The sequence below is a fragment of the Schistocerca piceifrons genome, chromosome 1 (genome assembly GCF_021461385.2).
Source record: "Schistocerca piceifrons isolate TAMUIC-IGC-003096 chromosome 1, iqSchPice1.1, whole genome shotgun sequence".
Classification (NCBI taxonomy): Eukaryota; Metazoa; Arthropoda; class Insecta; order Orthoptera; family Acrididae; genus Schistocerca; species Schistocerca piceifrons.
The window spans coordinates 711,217,814-711,235,024 of NC_060138.1; the positions used below are offsets into that span (position 1 = coordinate 711,217,814).

At 42.5% G+C, this 17,211-nt stretch overlaps 1 non-coding gene across 1 annotated transcript; it reads right to left on the reverse strand.

Moving 5' to 3' along the window:
• Positions 1-1,862: 1,862 nt before the first annotated feature.
• Positions 1,863-1,972, reverse strand: LOC124721740. The gene has a single exon (XR_007006384.1). It is a non-coding gene; the product is annotated as a U6 spliceosomal RNA (small nuclear RNA).
• Positions 1,973-17,211: the final 15,239 nt, after the last annotated feature.

Here is a 17,211-nt window from a genome sequence, read left to right on the forward strand (position 1 = left end):
GTGGAATAGTGCCTTTCTATCCAGTGACGATGGCCCGCCAATGGTATCCACAGGAGGTTAGCTAACAAATCAAATGGTTCAAATGGCTCTGAGCACTATGCGACTTAACTTCTGAGGTCATGAGTCGCCTAGAACTTAGAACTAATTAAACCTAACTAACCTAAGGACATCACACACATCCATGCCCGAGGCAGGATTCGAACCTGCGACCGTAGCGGTCACGCGGTTCCAGACTGAAGCGCCTTTAACCGCACGGCCACACCGGCCGGCATTAGCAAACAACGCCCTTTTTTCTGCATCAGAGCGGGAATCTTACCCTACGACTATGGCCCACCAATGGTAGCCATATGAATTTTAACCAATACTATCGCATATCCAGCACGAAAGCGTGAAAACTACGCCTTCATAACAGGACGCGACACTCGTCTCTGACTGTGTTCTAGCAGTAGTAGACACCAGTAGATCCTGAGGAAGATCCCAGCAGAGGGGTCGAAACGTCGACCATTTTAGCAGAAACATGACGTGGCCTAATAACCCAGAAAATTTTAACTTCAGTGACAACGGTCACGAAAGCCTGCAGACTTACATAAGTACAGGAGTCCTGACTCAAGGAAAGGATGAGGGGGAGGTCGGGCTGTAGCCGGTAGCTTAGATATGTTTGTCAGGACGGATTTATGGATCAGCAGGGAGCCTGTTCAAATTTCTTGGGGTGGGATTTGGAGGCTGTGGAAGGTGAGGTGGGGTGGTAAGTGTTGGATAGGCTTGGCAGGAACCTGCATATGGAGTGTATTGGAGAAATAATGTGGTTTGGATCTACGAGTTCGCTGCATGTATAGAATTTACGGAGATATTCGTGGAATTTGAAGAGAGGTGGTTGGTGACTGTTCCATTTGCGACTATTACACTGTTCTTGGTGTCGATTGACTGACGAAAACCGAGGCTTGTCTGTGCAAAATTCAGAACTGCTTTGCTTGCGTTACAGCAACCAGGCTAGCTAGTAATTTTTTTTCAGTTGCCTTGCGCTCAGTGAACGACATATGGCACGTCTGCAGTACGAGTAGACTGGTCTCACCTTTCACTTTTTAGTTCCTCCCGTCACTTAGATGATTTAGATTCTCTTGACACACTACTTTCAGCCTGTATTGTTGCATTAGAGAAACAAGAGGAAAAGTTACTGACAAGAGTGCCAAACACGATGTGTTTCTGCATGCTGATGGATTTGCAAGGCTTTGCACCGAGAAGAGGTCGTCGAATGGCAAATAAATGAAAGCAATGCTATGTGGCTCTGAAGAAATACAAATGATTAAATTGATGTCACAAAACTGTTACAGCCATATCTGATATCTGTCGATGTAGACAAAAAATAGTGTTACTAGTATAGAAACCACCGTACGTTAGCTTCGTGTGCTATGGATAATTTGAACGATAAACCATAATGATGTGGAACAAAGCATTTGATATTCAAATTAGAAATTAATTTGTAAATATGAGTACATGCTAAACATTTAGAATATTTTTAAATAAAGAAATGTGAATTAGTGATCCCTACCCACCATCTTTTACATATTAAAATAAACGTAATTCTTGTAGGATAGCCGGTCGCTGTGGCCCAGCGGTTCTAGGCGCTTTAGTCTGGAACCGCGCGACTGCTACGGTCGCAGGTTCGAATCCTGCCTTGGGCATGGATGTGTGTGATGTCCTTAGGTTAGTTAGGTTTAAATAGTTCTCAATTCTAGGGGATTGATGGCCTCAGATGTTAAGTCCCATAGTGCCCAGAGCCACTTGAACCATTTTTTCTTGTACGATATGTAAGTTGTCAAGGAGAAACTTTTTCACTTTGTTGTCAAATTTTACGTTGCTGCAGGAATGTGGAACGTTTCACTATTTTGCGTGTATCCTTGCGCTGGGACCATGCTAATTTTCTCTGTATCGTTCCAATTTTAGTACACTGGACTCGCATTCGGGAGGACGACGGTTCAATCCCCGGTCATCCTGATTTAGGTTTTCCGTGATTTCCCTAAATCGCTCTATGCAAATGCCGGGATGGTTCCTTTGAAAGGGCACGGCCGACTTCCTTCCCCGTCTTTCCCTAAACCGATGAGACCGATGACCTCCCAGTTTGGTCTCTTCCCTCAAAACAACTCAACCCCCAATTTTAGTATATATACCGCTTGAGCGTGTTTATAAAATGACAACTACTGCTGAGATTAGTCAGTGATTATTAAAAATTTAAAAATGGCCACTGCAAAGAGAGAGAGAGAGAGAGAGAGAGAGAGAGAAAGGGGGGGGGGTGGAGGTAGAGAGCAAAAGGTACAGCAAGACACTTTTGTAACAAAGAAGTTTCTGCAGTAAAGCTTGCTGTGGAGTGCTATTTGTCTCGCTGTAATGTAACAGTTCCGTGAAGAGAAATGTAAGAGTCAGTCCAACAACCTGACAAGAAGGACCAAAGGAGAAACTAGGATCACTGTCGGATGTGGCCTCGTACTGTGCATCGTCAGCGCCCTCAAAACACGACTGCAGATAAATACAGCGGCCTCGGTGGCGTTGTCCTCTTTTCGTAAAGAGGGCGCCCTGACCTTAATCTGCGACAGTGAAAGGCAGCGGCTCGTTTGGTTTGTGTTAGAAGAAAGGATTCGTCTAAAAACACCGAGAAAAGTTCTAGATGTAGTTTTTCAAATGGAAAGAACGAAATTCCATGGTACTGTAGTGGACTTGTGAGAGAGGTGATACGCTCTTGTAAACCACATTCTCGAACATCATTTTCTGTATCGCATGTTATGCCCAATGTACAGCAGAAGTTATGGGATGAAATATTTTGTCATTACACGAACCCAATGAATTCATCTAGTGACAGTACGGGCCATTATATTCATGTTACTTGCGTTAAAATGTAGTTGCAAGCTTCCAAAATAATTATTTCTATTCTTTATACCTGCGTTGTGAATCTATTCCTGGCGTCGCCTTTATAGACCAGCACGGAATTGGTTATTTCTCTTATAAAAATTACGCAAGTTGCTCTGCGAAGTATTACAAATAATTCACACAGGAGCGCCTCATCATCTTCATATTGAGAACTAATCACTTATAAATCCCTCCAATTTTGTTTAAACAGAAAACTGCATTAGTTTAATGTTAAAGGTGACACATGCATTGTTCTTAAACGGTGAAAAGTAGTGTCAACAACGAAAGCTGATTTTTTTGCGAAATTTATTAATTTATTTTGCATGGATTCTCGTACTTTCAACATCTGCGAAATAAATATTCCAGTTTTGTGGTATAAAGACAACAGATACCTGGCGTACTAACAAGAAATAGTAACAGTGTAGAAACCTCTCCGCTTTTGGTAAGCTTCAAAATTTCTGCTTAGAAAGATCGTAAAGCACATATGGTAAAGTCACGATTCAGATACTTTCCCCGTAAGACCAGTTACTAGCCTCGAGAACATAGGAGTCAACGATTGATTTTGCAGATTTACCTTTATTTGCTGAGTTATGAGCTGACCCTTCACGTACTCAAGAAAGTGCTCGCCACATAAAGGAAAGACGAAAATTATGCTTACGTGTCTCACTGACTATCACCTTTACTTGACAGTACATTAATTCTCTTATGCAAATTGTCGCCAACAATTTATACAACATTACAAAGAAAAATTTATCTGTACGCTAACCCGTAAAGATTAAGTTATAGCTTTGTTTGTGAGATGTATGAAGTAAAAGTTATGTCTCTCTGATAATTTGTTCATCGAAATAAAATGTCTATAGAATGAATTCTCTTTCTGGTTGAGTGTATAGAGTCGATGTCTGAATCTTAACGGGTATAATCAGAACGAAAACTCAAGTTGTGGAAGAAACAGTACCGTAAAACAGGCAGTCACAACCCGTACATTTTCAGTAGCCACAAATATAATTTAACAACAAGCAAAACATTTGCTTGAACCAATGTTTAATAACACCTGCTGCATTTACATAGTCATGTTTCTCATTATAGAAGTTGCTCTGTGGTCATACGCTATCCCCTTAGTCGTCAGCGAAGTTCGGACATGGAGTTTGAATGAAATGATTAAATCACTGTGGAATGGATCAGACTGTGGCAAATTTTGGAAAATATGGTCACTTCGGCGCGGATACACCAAAAATAATCTAGAATGTATACATGTTGTCCTTGACCTGTGTGTACGTACTTCACTTCCGCTGTGGACTCTGATAAGTGAAGTTATCATTGCGCCAAAGTCAGTAGCACATTTTGATGTATAGGCATGTGTGCAGCATACGGTTTTAATAACGTCGTTAATCATTATATAATGTTTTAATAAAAGAGTAATAAACTATTTAGTTACTATAAATTGTATCAAATATTTTATTATAATAATAATGATTTGGTTACATAGGCGCTTTGGTTTAGTATAGCGTCCAAGAAACTGCAGTTCAGGAAAATATAACCTTTGGAAGGCAAGCGTCGCAAAATTTCAGACTTACTCTCACAAGTTTGATAACGTCAAAAATATAAAATATATCATCAAAGTGAGCACTCATAATCATCGGTACTTCGGTAAGCAGTGTGATTTTGACCACTGGTGTGCATACCATGGTTGTACGAGCGTGCAAATGAGGGAACACTGTATCTTTCTGTAGTTTCCACCTACTTTTGGGAAGACAGACTTTCTGTGAAGAGCCTTCCCCGTTCTGCTTTGCCTTACTCTACATTTTATGTTTGCGAGCAGTTCGGCTGCTATATCAAGTTTTCTCCCACCTTGCCGCCTATTATTGACGATTCAATTAATACCGATTACATTTTTACCCTTTTCCTGTTCAGGATATCTCCGCTAGAAGCCACTCTTTTCTTTATAGACGCCTTCGCCCTTAATCGGGATTGTGGGAGCAAGGTGCGGGTGGGTTTTCTCACGCCACGGCTGGGCCCTAAAAGACCACTCGTCTGAACATGTAATGTTAAAAATACCACTCGTCTGCTCTAACCTACGTACCAATCCAGTCCGTATACCGGGTTGTTATAATTAAAGTGCAGTTACTGACAGAGGTCCAGTGTGGGCAATAATTATCATATGGCAGTGGAACTTGGTAGATATTCTAATGTGTTAATCTGGAACCGGGGAGGAGGGGGAGTTGTTTGGGGGGAGAGCCAAACTGCGATGTCATCGGTCTCATCGGATTAGGGAAGGACAGGGAAGGAAGTCGGCCGTGCCCTTTCAAAGGAACCATCCCGACTTTTGCCTGGAACGATTTAGGGAAGTCACGGAAAACCTAAATCAGGAAGGCCGGACGCGAGATTGAACCGTCGTCCTCTCGAATACGAGTCCAGTGATGTGGAACCTGTTTACTCTGGAAACAAATTATTTCCAATATTGACCACCAGGTGCAAATCTGGCGCTGTGAATGGAAGAAAGAGGTTTAGAGATGTTTCCACATGTAATGGATTAGGAACGGGACGTGGTCAGGTAAGGCCAAACAAGTGGGAAAGGTATAATTTTGATTTTATTATTAACTACCGCTTACACAATTTGTGCAGTGAGCACCGGAGATGTCGTCGGGATTTTGCATCCGTAAATCGACGTGATCAACAGTTACAGTGGAATCGGAGCAATGCGTTACTGTATACGTGTCCCTCGTAAAGGCAGTTGCTTTAGATATCTCCAGAGCCAAATGACACACGGATTCAGATCAGGAGATCTTGTAGGCCGTGCACCTGAAAAACCTCTGGAAGTAACACTTTCGTGGAAGACTGCATTAAGCAGATCTTTCATTGGGCGAGTGACGTGTTGTGTTGCGCTATCGTGCATGAAAACAGTAGCTTCCACACAGTTGCGCTCTTCGAAAGCAGGAATCACATGTTGCAAAAGGAGGCCTCGATAACGTGCAGATGTCACAATACGCCTGACAGGCCCTCTGGGTGTATTCTGTGCAAAGAAGAACGGACCGAGAATAAAGATGATTGTGAACCCACACTACACAGTCACAGCCAGCGAGCGCAATGGCCTTTTGTGCACAATGCGCAGATTGACAGAACCCTGAATTCGGCACTTTGTGTATTCACTGCAGCCTGTAGTGTAAAATGTGACTCGTCACTCCATCGACTATTGTCCGGCCACACGACAACCAATCAGTGCCATAAAGCGAAGAGGTAATTTGGTCCGTTGCTGCTTATCATGTGATTTCAGTTGCTGCACCCTCTGGGTCTTGTACGGGCACTAGTGTCAAATAGATGGCAAAACTTTCTGTACTCTTGACCATGTGACGAACAACCCTCGTGGCAGTGCACGGGCACTAGCACTACCCGGGGCACGTGCTGCGTGGTCAGTCACAGCAGCTACAACTTCATCAGTAATTTCGAACGGGAAAGAAAGCCTTCCTCTTCCAGGTGCTACAGCAAGAGCACCTGTGTTTTCGAACTTCGTTACCTTCTGCTTTAAACCACATCGGGCTTCTCCTCAGTATTTCCAGTCGGCGATACTTCATCAGCGCAGCACTGTAATTGCTGCAGTTCACATAAAACAGTTTCACTGACAGCGCACAATCTCTCTTCTCGATACCCATAGTGTTCAGTCACGTTATGGCTTGACAAATGACAGCGTGAATGTCATACCGTCATACAAACCGTGTACAGCGGCAAATTTGGACTTGGTGGACATAATTGGAACTAATTTGTCTTCCAGCGTAAATCGACTCTGCAGTAGCATAACTATCAAGTTCTGCTGCCTTACGATAATAACAGCCCATATTGGACCTCCGTCAGTAGCTGCACTTTAATTATTACCACCTGGTACTTCTACTTTTCCGTAAATCGTTTTTAAGCTCTGGCATCAGTACTGCCTTTAGTGCCTCGCTTTATATCTTCCTACGTACTTTCCTCACCCGGTCAAGGTCCTGTGCTACACGTAACACGTTGATTCTAGAATTTCTTCCCATTTTCGAGATTCGTCGTTCCCATGCTAATTTATTAATCGAAAGGTATCTGCCAACTTCGGAAACTGATTTACTGGAAAATATAAATGCTTCTAGAAACGGGTTTTTGGTTGTGGATGGGGGTGGGGTTGAGGACGCACAATCGGGGCCGTCGGATGTTCCTGGTGCAAAAGCTTCGCTGTATCCACAAATCAATGAAAACACATAAAAATAATTTTAACCACAGGAGTCCGCAAGGGGCAGCAAGGAGGGGCCACTTGGACCGAACCCGACCTCCCACACATGCTGGATACTTCATTCACAGCAGAATTCTCATGAACTTTTAGAACTGGTTGTCTACGATTCCGCTAAACCGCAGATATACCATAACGTGATAGAGCAAAACGTGGACAACCACAGTGAGAAATTCTATGTCTTTAGCAATCGGTGCATAAATTACACGCTTTTGGTCGCCACGCTGTTCTCGGGAAATTGCACCTTTTCCTTGGACGCAGCTGCATTTTGTCGCTGACCTGAAACGATGGCGGATGCGAACCTTTGCAGAACAGTGCTGAAACAGAGCCCCCAACCATTTTTCTGTCGATCTCCCGTACTCGCTGTTGTTGAGTACACATCCGACGCGCGGCGACTGTTCGGGTTTGCCACACAAATCGTTAGACCGGTTCCCGAAGAATGCGGTAGTATTATGTTACAGAACGTATACGTGTTTCAGTCGCAGCATAGCGTTTGAGCATTGAGTAACATTGCCAGTCGTCTGAAAGGTAAGACATGTTTTCTGAAACATAATGCAAAACATTTTATCTAGATCGTGCTCAAAAACATAAGCATCGTTGATGATTTCGTAGAAGAGTTTGAATTATTCTAGGATTCTCGAATATTCTGTCGTGCAAATAACCACTCTATTATACAGCCATTTATACTGACCACAGAGAGCCAGAACTGGCCCTGGGGTAGGTCTCATTGTGCCCTCTGACTTGCCTACGGAAATTAATACAGACGTTCGTTAATATTTTCGGAGGCCTTAAGTAGGAGAGAAACGATAATTTCGAGAAAGGAAGCTCTGTTACTTAGTATGTCATTAGAGTACGAAAACAATACAGGTGCATCGCCGGCCGGTGTGGCCGTGCGGCTCTAGGCGCTTCAGTCTGGAACCGCGTGACCGCTACGGTCGCACGTTCGAATCCTGCCTCGGGCATGGATGTGTGTGATGTCCTTAGGTTAGTTAGGTTTAAGTAGTTCTTAGTTCTAGGAGACTGATGACCATAGATGTTAAGTCCCATAGTGCTCAGAGCCATTTGAACCAATACAGGTGCCCTCTAAGAAAGATTGGCAACACGACTAATGGGAGTAATATGGCTGCGTGAAATCCAATGTAAAAGACTCCTTTCAACCGTTCCTAACTTAAGACAACAGACAGCACTATGTTTAATGGGTCTAACATCGCAGTAAACAAGATGATTCAAAAATCAATTACAATTAATATTTCAGAGATCATAGGGTATCATTCCCGATCTCTTAGATGTAGACGTATCGAATAGCGTCGTCTGCTAGTTTACTTTGGCAGCGGTGAGAAATCAATTAACGCTGTTCGAGGTTACTTGATATCTGTTGATTCAAGAAGCTTCATCAGCCTTCTCACCCACGCTCTCCAAAGAGTGTTCCAAGCCACAGGCAGCACGGAACGCAATCGAGCATCAAATCAGCTCTTGCAATTTCTTGTATTTGCTGAAACTAAAGAGTTCATCGACGCTCTGTGATGCTGATCGCTGTCATTTTATGTCGACGTGGACTGCATCGCACTGAAGCTCTGCGATCAGTATACCACCGAGATACAGCAACGGTTGCAAGAAATTGGTAACAATAATAAAAATAGTTCATTAAATGCGCAAATGCTTGACACTGTTTCTGTGATTGTGCGTCGGTACATTGACTTCAACGCGTCGTGTTCTTACCATCTGAGCAGTCCAAGCACGAGGTAGTGTTCACAGCATCGGTATGCGAGTACTTTTTTCGTATTACAAGTTTTATTCCGTCCGGGCGTATCAAAAGCTGCAACACAAAGTTAAAAATGCTATTCCAACTATCTTTCAGGCTGAACTGCTGCGCATGTCTCACAGTTTAGTAAATGGAACACAGCGCAGCATCTACGTCAACGATGGCTACTTCCGGCATCTTCTGTGATGTTCATTAACAACGGTTAGTCCCGTATCAGCCTCTGTGTTAACATTTTCCAGGCCAGTTTCATTTTGCCCACTTTGTAGTTCGAGGTTGGGTATGGACGATATCCTTAACTGAACAACAGCAAGCAGTATCGAAAGCAATATGATTTATACTGTTCCAAACCAGTAGGAAGGAAAAGTATTTTCTGGATACAATTTGGCGTTGAAAGCGGTCATTGACCTTGACACACTGTGTAATCAATGAACTTGAACCATCCCTCACGAGTTACCCACACATAGAGGCAGGTCAAAGAACATGATTGTCTTACCTTGAGCACATGACACATTCACTCCTGTCCCCCCTCCATTACCGCCCCGTATCTCTCCCAGCCCTCCGCTCTCCCCCAATGACAGCCCACTGTTTTATATGCCATTAAAATGAAACAGCCAATCAATACGTACCCCATTATCGCCAGCTTGCCCTATTGTAGTGGCACTACCCAGTGTTTTACGTAAAAGTATTAAATCTGTGTTCGACTTTTATGATTTAAAGAAACTTTATTGTTTAAAGAAAACACAGAAAATCCAAACATGAATAGACAGACAGGGCAATTGGACCACTATTCAGCAGAATGTGAATCCGATGTCTTAAGAATCTTTCGAGAATACAAAATTAACACAACGAACAGATTATAGTTCCCACTGACATGTTTTGGGCCATGAAAAGATTGGAATACGTGGATTCTCACCGCTTAATTTCAAGTCAGAAGGTATTAGACTTCGGTGACCAGCCCATGTTGAGCGAGAAAACCTTTAAGGCGTGCAGTAAATTTCTCATTTTCTGTCACACCTTCTCAGACAGTTAGACTGACTTTCCAGTGATCATCTGAGGTTCTTTTCTCAGGGCCAGGTCATTTTTCTCACAATGTCCGTTTCATTTCCTCCCGAACGTTTTCGGTACGATGTGGTCCGGTGCAGAGGGAGAGTATTCGAGAAGAGAAGTTTTGTTTCGCCCTGCAGATGACCTCAGCACCGGTGATGACCCATGCAATATGATCTTGTCCTGCTACATACAGTTTATGGTCTCAGGATGTCGCACTGATGGGTTGGTAATGTTACTCATAATATGAGTATACTGCGCAGCGTGAGGCCCACCTTCTATCCAGAGAAGCATTCCAAGTCTGCAGATAGAGACCTAGTTTCACGCTGCTACATACGCCTGGCCACTGGAAGGTGTCTCGTGGATTATTTGGGATCGACCTACAGCACGAACCCTCTTCTTCATGGGTGCAAATTTGATCTGTAGCCTGATTTACCAAAAGCAAACAGTGTCCATTGACATTCAAATGCAGTAAGTCTAGAGTACTTCAATAGTACCACATGTAAACTGGAACTCTGGCGTCACATTTCACCATTTCGCTATTCTGAACTGATGCTGAATTGCGCCAATATCAAGCTGTCATACTCCGACTAATTTCCCAGTTTCTCGATACCATAGTATCCACTGTCCTGCAGTGTGCTCATGTTTCCCATACTGTACCGAAGCCTCTAATACCAACAAACAGCATTCCCCCACAAGATCAACGCTGCAGTATCGAATAGGCATGACTCTTGAATAAATCTGCTGGACCCAAACTAAGGTTATTAAGGTATCTTACCTTATTTACTGGTTGCTACTGGTTGCCACAGAATATGGATAACGTGCGAGATGTAGTCTAACGTGTCTCACTATTCCGCAATAAAAACATTCCAGAATGACCACCCACTTATGATAAGGTGACCTGATACAGAATTCAAGCATTTCTGCCTCTAATTTGTGACAATTTAGGCTTTTCTGCAGGAACAAAAATTTTGAAGGTAGTTCACTGATACACTCTGCACTCGTGGCCTTAGAATGTAACGGGATTACAGCTGAGGGTAGCAAGTAGTGTTCTGAAAAGTGTCAAAGCGTCTTTCTCCAGCCGGATGCAAAACTGCGTTTTTCGTATTATATTTTACATTACGTTGTAGTTTTCTGACATATCCATAAAAGATGTTATTTGAGAACAAATATATTAACAGTCCTTCTACGTCATGTTACCGTCGGGATCGCTGTCAAATAGATTAATTTTATCGGCTACGCTCTCAAGTATATCGTGTTTGTTTTATCTAAATTTGTCGTGTGATTAATTTTATTACAACTAGAAATCTTTGTTACAAGCCATAACAGGAAACAAATGTGCTAGAAACAATCGTCTGATAGAAATAATTGACAATTAGTTCAGCCACAACAAATTCCTGTGATATTTTATTGCTTATGTACTACTGTTATCAATAATGTGTTGTTATCAGTAGTAGCACTGCTGCCAGTAGTGTCACGGAACTACAGAGTTTTTGATAAGAAATCTGAGTTCTATGTCTGTAACAACAGTGACTGCTCAGATTCAATAACTAAGTCGACAAGCAAATGTCAGAATTCTAATTCAAGAAAAGTGCACAACCTGTCAGGTATTACATAACAAGACTGAAACAAAATGTGACTCATTTACGGAATGTAGCGGATCGTTAATGCTTTACTAATGGCAAGTTATCTATATACTTTTCTTAGCATTTGGTACGTAAATGGCACGTGTATTAGTGACACAGGAGTGTCGCTGTGTACCTTCTGTTTATCATACTGCGACGTTATCCGGCCTTACGTGAAATTCTGTGTATACGAATTTTTAAATGTGTCTCATTATGTAGACGTTATTTCAGTCCCCAACGTTATTGTGGTGTCTGAGGCCCAAAGGGTTAAAACTTTCTATTGTCGTAAATTCAGTGTGACTCAGACACAATCTTGCGTGAAAAATTCTTTAAAGCATTTGAGATGAATGCCGCAAAGTGTCTCAAACATCTGCAGACACCTCACTATCCAGTCTTTGTATCCATACGAGTTTATTCTCCTTATGTAAATATCTAGTAGCCGTAGAGCCATCAAACTATTTTTAGTTTTAATAAAAATTGGCTATAAACTCACAAACCTTGACATAAACTGCTGGAAAATAGTGACTTGCAATATGAAGTAAGCTTTTCGTTTGATGAAATCACTCATAACACGTCTGAAGAATTTACATTTGCAAAGACGAACGTAAAACACTGTAAGGTATGAAATACTGCCGTAATAAACGGCTACGCTGACATCGGCGAAGACTGGAGTCGGAGAAGTAAGGAGCCCCCAGTAGGGGTCTTTGTGTTCGGCAGACAGTTCCAGAATTAACGCGCCGTCACTGCACTATATCACACGACAGAGAGGAGTAGTATGTACTTTTTGTGGGCAACAAACTAAATCTCTAATATTTGTGATATGTCTTCTCTCTTGAACAACGATCGCGTCTTTTTTACTGTTTTTTTTTTGTGACTGGGAATCTAAATGATGCTTTATGTAGTCTAATAACACGCAAAATCCGGATGAAAATTTTTATGACCATTTGTGCGTTTCTCATATAGTCTGTCACCAACAATTCAGCGATAATAGAAACCGTATAGAAGAAATTATTTCATTCTTGATTGATTTCCAGAGACTTTGTATTGTATTTGTATTTCTTTTACGCCCCTGTAAATTGTGATTTAATAGATAACGATACAGAACAAGCCACGCTCAATATAATCCATACATACTATGAGTTTGAAATCATAATACGAGTTGAATATTAATAACACAATTGCAAAAAAAAAAAAAAAAAAAAGATAAGGTTACCGAAAGGAATAAGTATGGTTAAGAATGTTGTTCAGTTATACTAATCATAAAAATCCACAGGTACAGAACAGAAGCAGCGGTCGTACAAGTACTCTTTCAGCTCCACTTTAAACTTATATACGAGGGTAAGTCAAATGAAAACCTTAAATTTGTAATAACAAATCGAAATTTCTCGCCGTTATCCTGTAAGTTGGTTAGCGTGCTACAAACAGCGTGCAGAATAGCCTGCAGGTGGCAGCATAGTGCAGATGCATACATAACGTCGCAGTATCAGTATAAAGATGGCCGCCCCACTTGCGGCTTGCACCAGGGAAGAAGAGTGTTCTGTTATTCAGTTTTTGAGCAGTGAAAGTGTGAAACCTATTGAAATTCATCGACGAATGAAGGTTCAGTACAGTGATGCACGTTTGTCACAGCAGCAAGTCTACGAATGGAGTAGGAAGTTCGCAAATGGTGTGACTTCAGTGGAAGATGCTCCTCTTCCACTTCAGGCACAACGGGTTGTGACTCCACAGACCATTGCAGCAATTGAAGCCATAGTGCAGGAAAACCGCCGAGTGACACTGAATGACATTGCAGCATTTTTGCAGATAGTCATGGGTCAGCACACCACATTGTGCGTGATGTGCTACAGTTTCACAAAGTGTCTGCAGAACCGTCAGCAGGGAAGGTTATGCTGATTCTCTTTTGGGACGAAAAAAGGCCTCATTTTGGAGCATTACATGCCTAGAGGGACCACTGTCACCAGTGCATCATACACAGATCTCCTAAAAAATCACCTGCGGCCTGCAATCAAATCAAAGCGACGTGGATTGTTGTCAGCAGGTGTCCATTTGCGACATGACAGTGCAAGGCCCCACACTGCCTGTACAACAGTTGCACCAATCACAGACCTGCATTTTGAGTGTCTTCCTCATCCACCGTACTCACCAGACCTTGCCCCAAGTGATTTACATATGTTTGGACCACTCAAAGACACAATGGGAGGAAAGAAGTCCCGTTCCGATGAAGAGGTACGTCACGCGGTGCATGAGTGGTTGCGCGGACTACCAAAATAATTTTTTTCTAAAGGAATTTATGCTATTTGTAAGCGCTGGAGAACTTCCATTGAGCGCGGGGGAGATTATGCTGAAAAGTGATACAGCTTTGTACCACTTCTGCACAATAAATAATATTTTTAAAAAATTTAAGGTTTTCATTTGACTTACCTTCGTAAATTCGGTGTCTCTTTCCAACAGAATGGCTGGTAGTTATACAGCATAATGGCAGTAAGGTAGTCTCCTCCATTTCAAATGTTTGTACTTATGGTATCGGCATGGAAGATTATGTTTCTGCCTAGTACCATAAGAGTGAAAATCACAGCTGTGCTTGAAAACATTTTCTTCTTTTACCTTTCTTTCTTTTGTAAAAATGATTGCTTCGTACATGTATAAACAAGACAAGGACAGTACAAAAAGCCTTTTAAATACTGGTCTACATGAGTCTCTGTATTTGGTCTGTCTGTCTTGTTGTTACAGCCATTTTGGTATTCGTACTGCAGAAAAGTCCAGTGCCAATGTCTTTTACCCTAATGTGAACTTTCAGAGTGATACATGAAACGTATTCGAGTTGTGAATATGGACAACCATCGGCTGTATAGTGGAACGACGACAATGAAATTTTGTAAAGGACCAGGACTCGAACGCGGATTTCTCGCTTATCGCGAGCAATCGCCTTAATATTTGGCTAACCGAGCACAACTCACGACCAGACCCAAACATCCGTATGTCGACAAAACCATCTGTCTACAGCCTGTACTCGTACAGCCATTATTATATTCCTGTACAGGGGGATATTTTATTTGAAAGTCGTGTACCTGATGTCGGCAGATAAATACGATGTTGCATGCGTGTCCGAAGGAGCATTGCATCCTAATTCGGAATAACAGAGGCACTGCAAATCATATTTCAGAGTGATGTTTTTCAGTGGAAACTTGTCAAAGAATCCGCGAAATGAAGTGTGAGAGGCGGTCAGTTAACATCATTTTGCAGTTATATATTTACTTGTATCGTATCAGAGTAAAATGGTATCTACGAACTCTAAATGGTTCAAATGGCTCTGAGCACTATGCGACTTAACATCTGAGGTCATCATTCCCCTAGAACATAGAACTACTTAAACCTAACTAACCTAAGGACATCACACAAATCCATGCCTGAGGCAGGATTCGAACCTGCGACCGTAGCGGTTGCGCGGTTCCACACTGAAGCGCCTAGAACCGCTCGGCCACACCGGCCGGCTATCTACCAACTCTAACAGGGGTTGTAAGAATATCAGTAGTCTCATAATTTGTTGCGTAGTCGTAGGTTTCCTGGAAGCGCAAATGCATTAGAATAGCAAAAGTACTTTTGTGTGTGACATCCTGCCTCGGGCATGGATGTGTGTGATGTCCTTAGGTTGGTTAGGTTTAAGTAGTTCTAAGTTCTAGGGGACTGATGACCTAAGATGTTAAGTCCCATAGCGCTCAGAGCCATTTGAACCATTTTGTACTTTTCCACCAACTAGACTAATTATTAATATTAAAAAATGACATAATTCCTCCAGCTGTATTACGGTGTTGGTTTTATTGGCAACTAGTTTCGATGTTACAACATCTTCGGGCCCATACTTATTGGCAGTAACCGTATGTGTCTAATACTAGTAGTCAGTGGTGAGGTAGGTGTGTTCCACGCGGAAGGCAGGTAGTAACTCAAGAGTTAAACAACATGGGGCGTTACGCGAATCATTCTCCATCTCAAAAACCATTACTAATTCTACAGTGGTTTTGCGGCAGAAAAAAGAAAGTAGGAGATGAGTTACTGGCGGAAGCTGAGATGTGACGCAGGCCGAGGATCGTGCTTGAATTATTCAGTCAATCGAGGACTTTCCCGTGAAAGGCAAGGGACCCAAGTTCCTGTCACGGTCCAACACAGAGTTTTAATCTGCTACCCAGATCGCTCGATGCCCGGCTCGTTAGAGAGCTAAATAAGATGGTATTGCTGTGTTTGTAAGGTTATAGTGAAAATGGTCTGCTTTTCCCTTCTATAAGCAATGAGGTGACAAAAGTTATGGGATGGCGATATTCACATATACAGATGGCGGTACATTCGCATACACTAAGTGTAGTAAGTTGTCGGAGCTTTCATTTGTATTCAGATGATTAATGCGAATAGGTTTATGACGTGATTATGGCCGCACGATGGGAATCAGCAGACCTTGAACGCACAAAGGAAGCTGGAGCTAGATGCATGGCCGGCCGCGGTGGCCGTGCGGTTCTAGCGCTGCAGTCCGGAACCGCGGGACTGCTACGGTCGCAGGTTCGAATCCTGCCTCGGGCATGGGTGTGTGTGATGTCCTTAGGTTAGTTAGGTTTAAGTAGTTCTATGTTCTAGGGGACTGATGACCTCAGATGTTAAGTCCCATAGTGCTCAGAGCCATTTGAACCATTTGAACTAGATGCATGGAACGTTCCATTTCGGAGATCTTTACGGGATTCAATATTTCACGATTCACAGTGTCAAGAGTGAGCCCAGAATACAATAATTCAGGCATTATCTCTCACAATGGATAATGCAGTGGAAAAAGGCTTTCGTTTGATGACAGGGAGCAGCGGCATAAAGTTATCAGTGCTAACAGACATACAATACTGCGTGAAATAACCGCAGACGTCGGCGTGGGACGTAAGACCAACGTATCCGTTTAAACAGTGCGGAAAAATATGGCGTTACTGGGATGTGGCGCTGTTTTAGGAGGTGACCGATGCGAGTGCCTTTGCTAAAAGCATGACAGCACGACATCACCTGCAGCGCTTTATATAGGCTTGTGACCGTATCGGTTGGTCTCTAGACAGCTGGTGAATGAGGCGGGGGGGGGGGGGGGGGAGGGGGTCAGTGGCCTGCTCATACGAGTCCCGATTTAAGTTCGTAAGAGTTGGTGGTAGGCTTTGAGTTGGCGCAGAGCCCACGAAGCCATGGACCCAAATTATCAACAAGGCAGTGTGCAAGCTGGTTATGGCTCCATAATCGTGTGAGCTGTGTTTACATGGAATGGGCTGTTTCCTCTGGTTGCTCGGTTGCTTAGAGACCGTTTACAGCCATTCACGGACGTTACGTTGTAACGATTCATGTTGAATGCTACGTAACTTAAGTTTCTTCTGCCTGGTCCATTGATGAATGAATGCGAAATTTTCATGCTTCACAAAATTTATTGACATTATTTGACATCCGAACTGCACACTCGTTATGTAAACAAAACACGAACAGACTTCACCGATCTCTTTGACTTCCAAATGTAACTTCAAAACTGGCTTTTCGCACCATCGCTTTGTATAGAATTTAAACAACAGCTTCCAAAATAAGGCATTATTAATTTAGTACAATTTTGATGTTACAATTAAAAT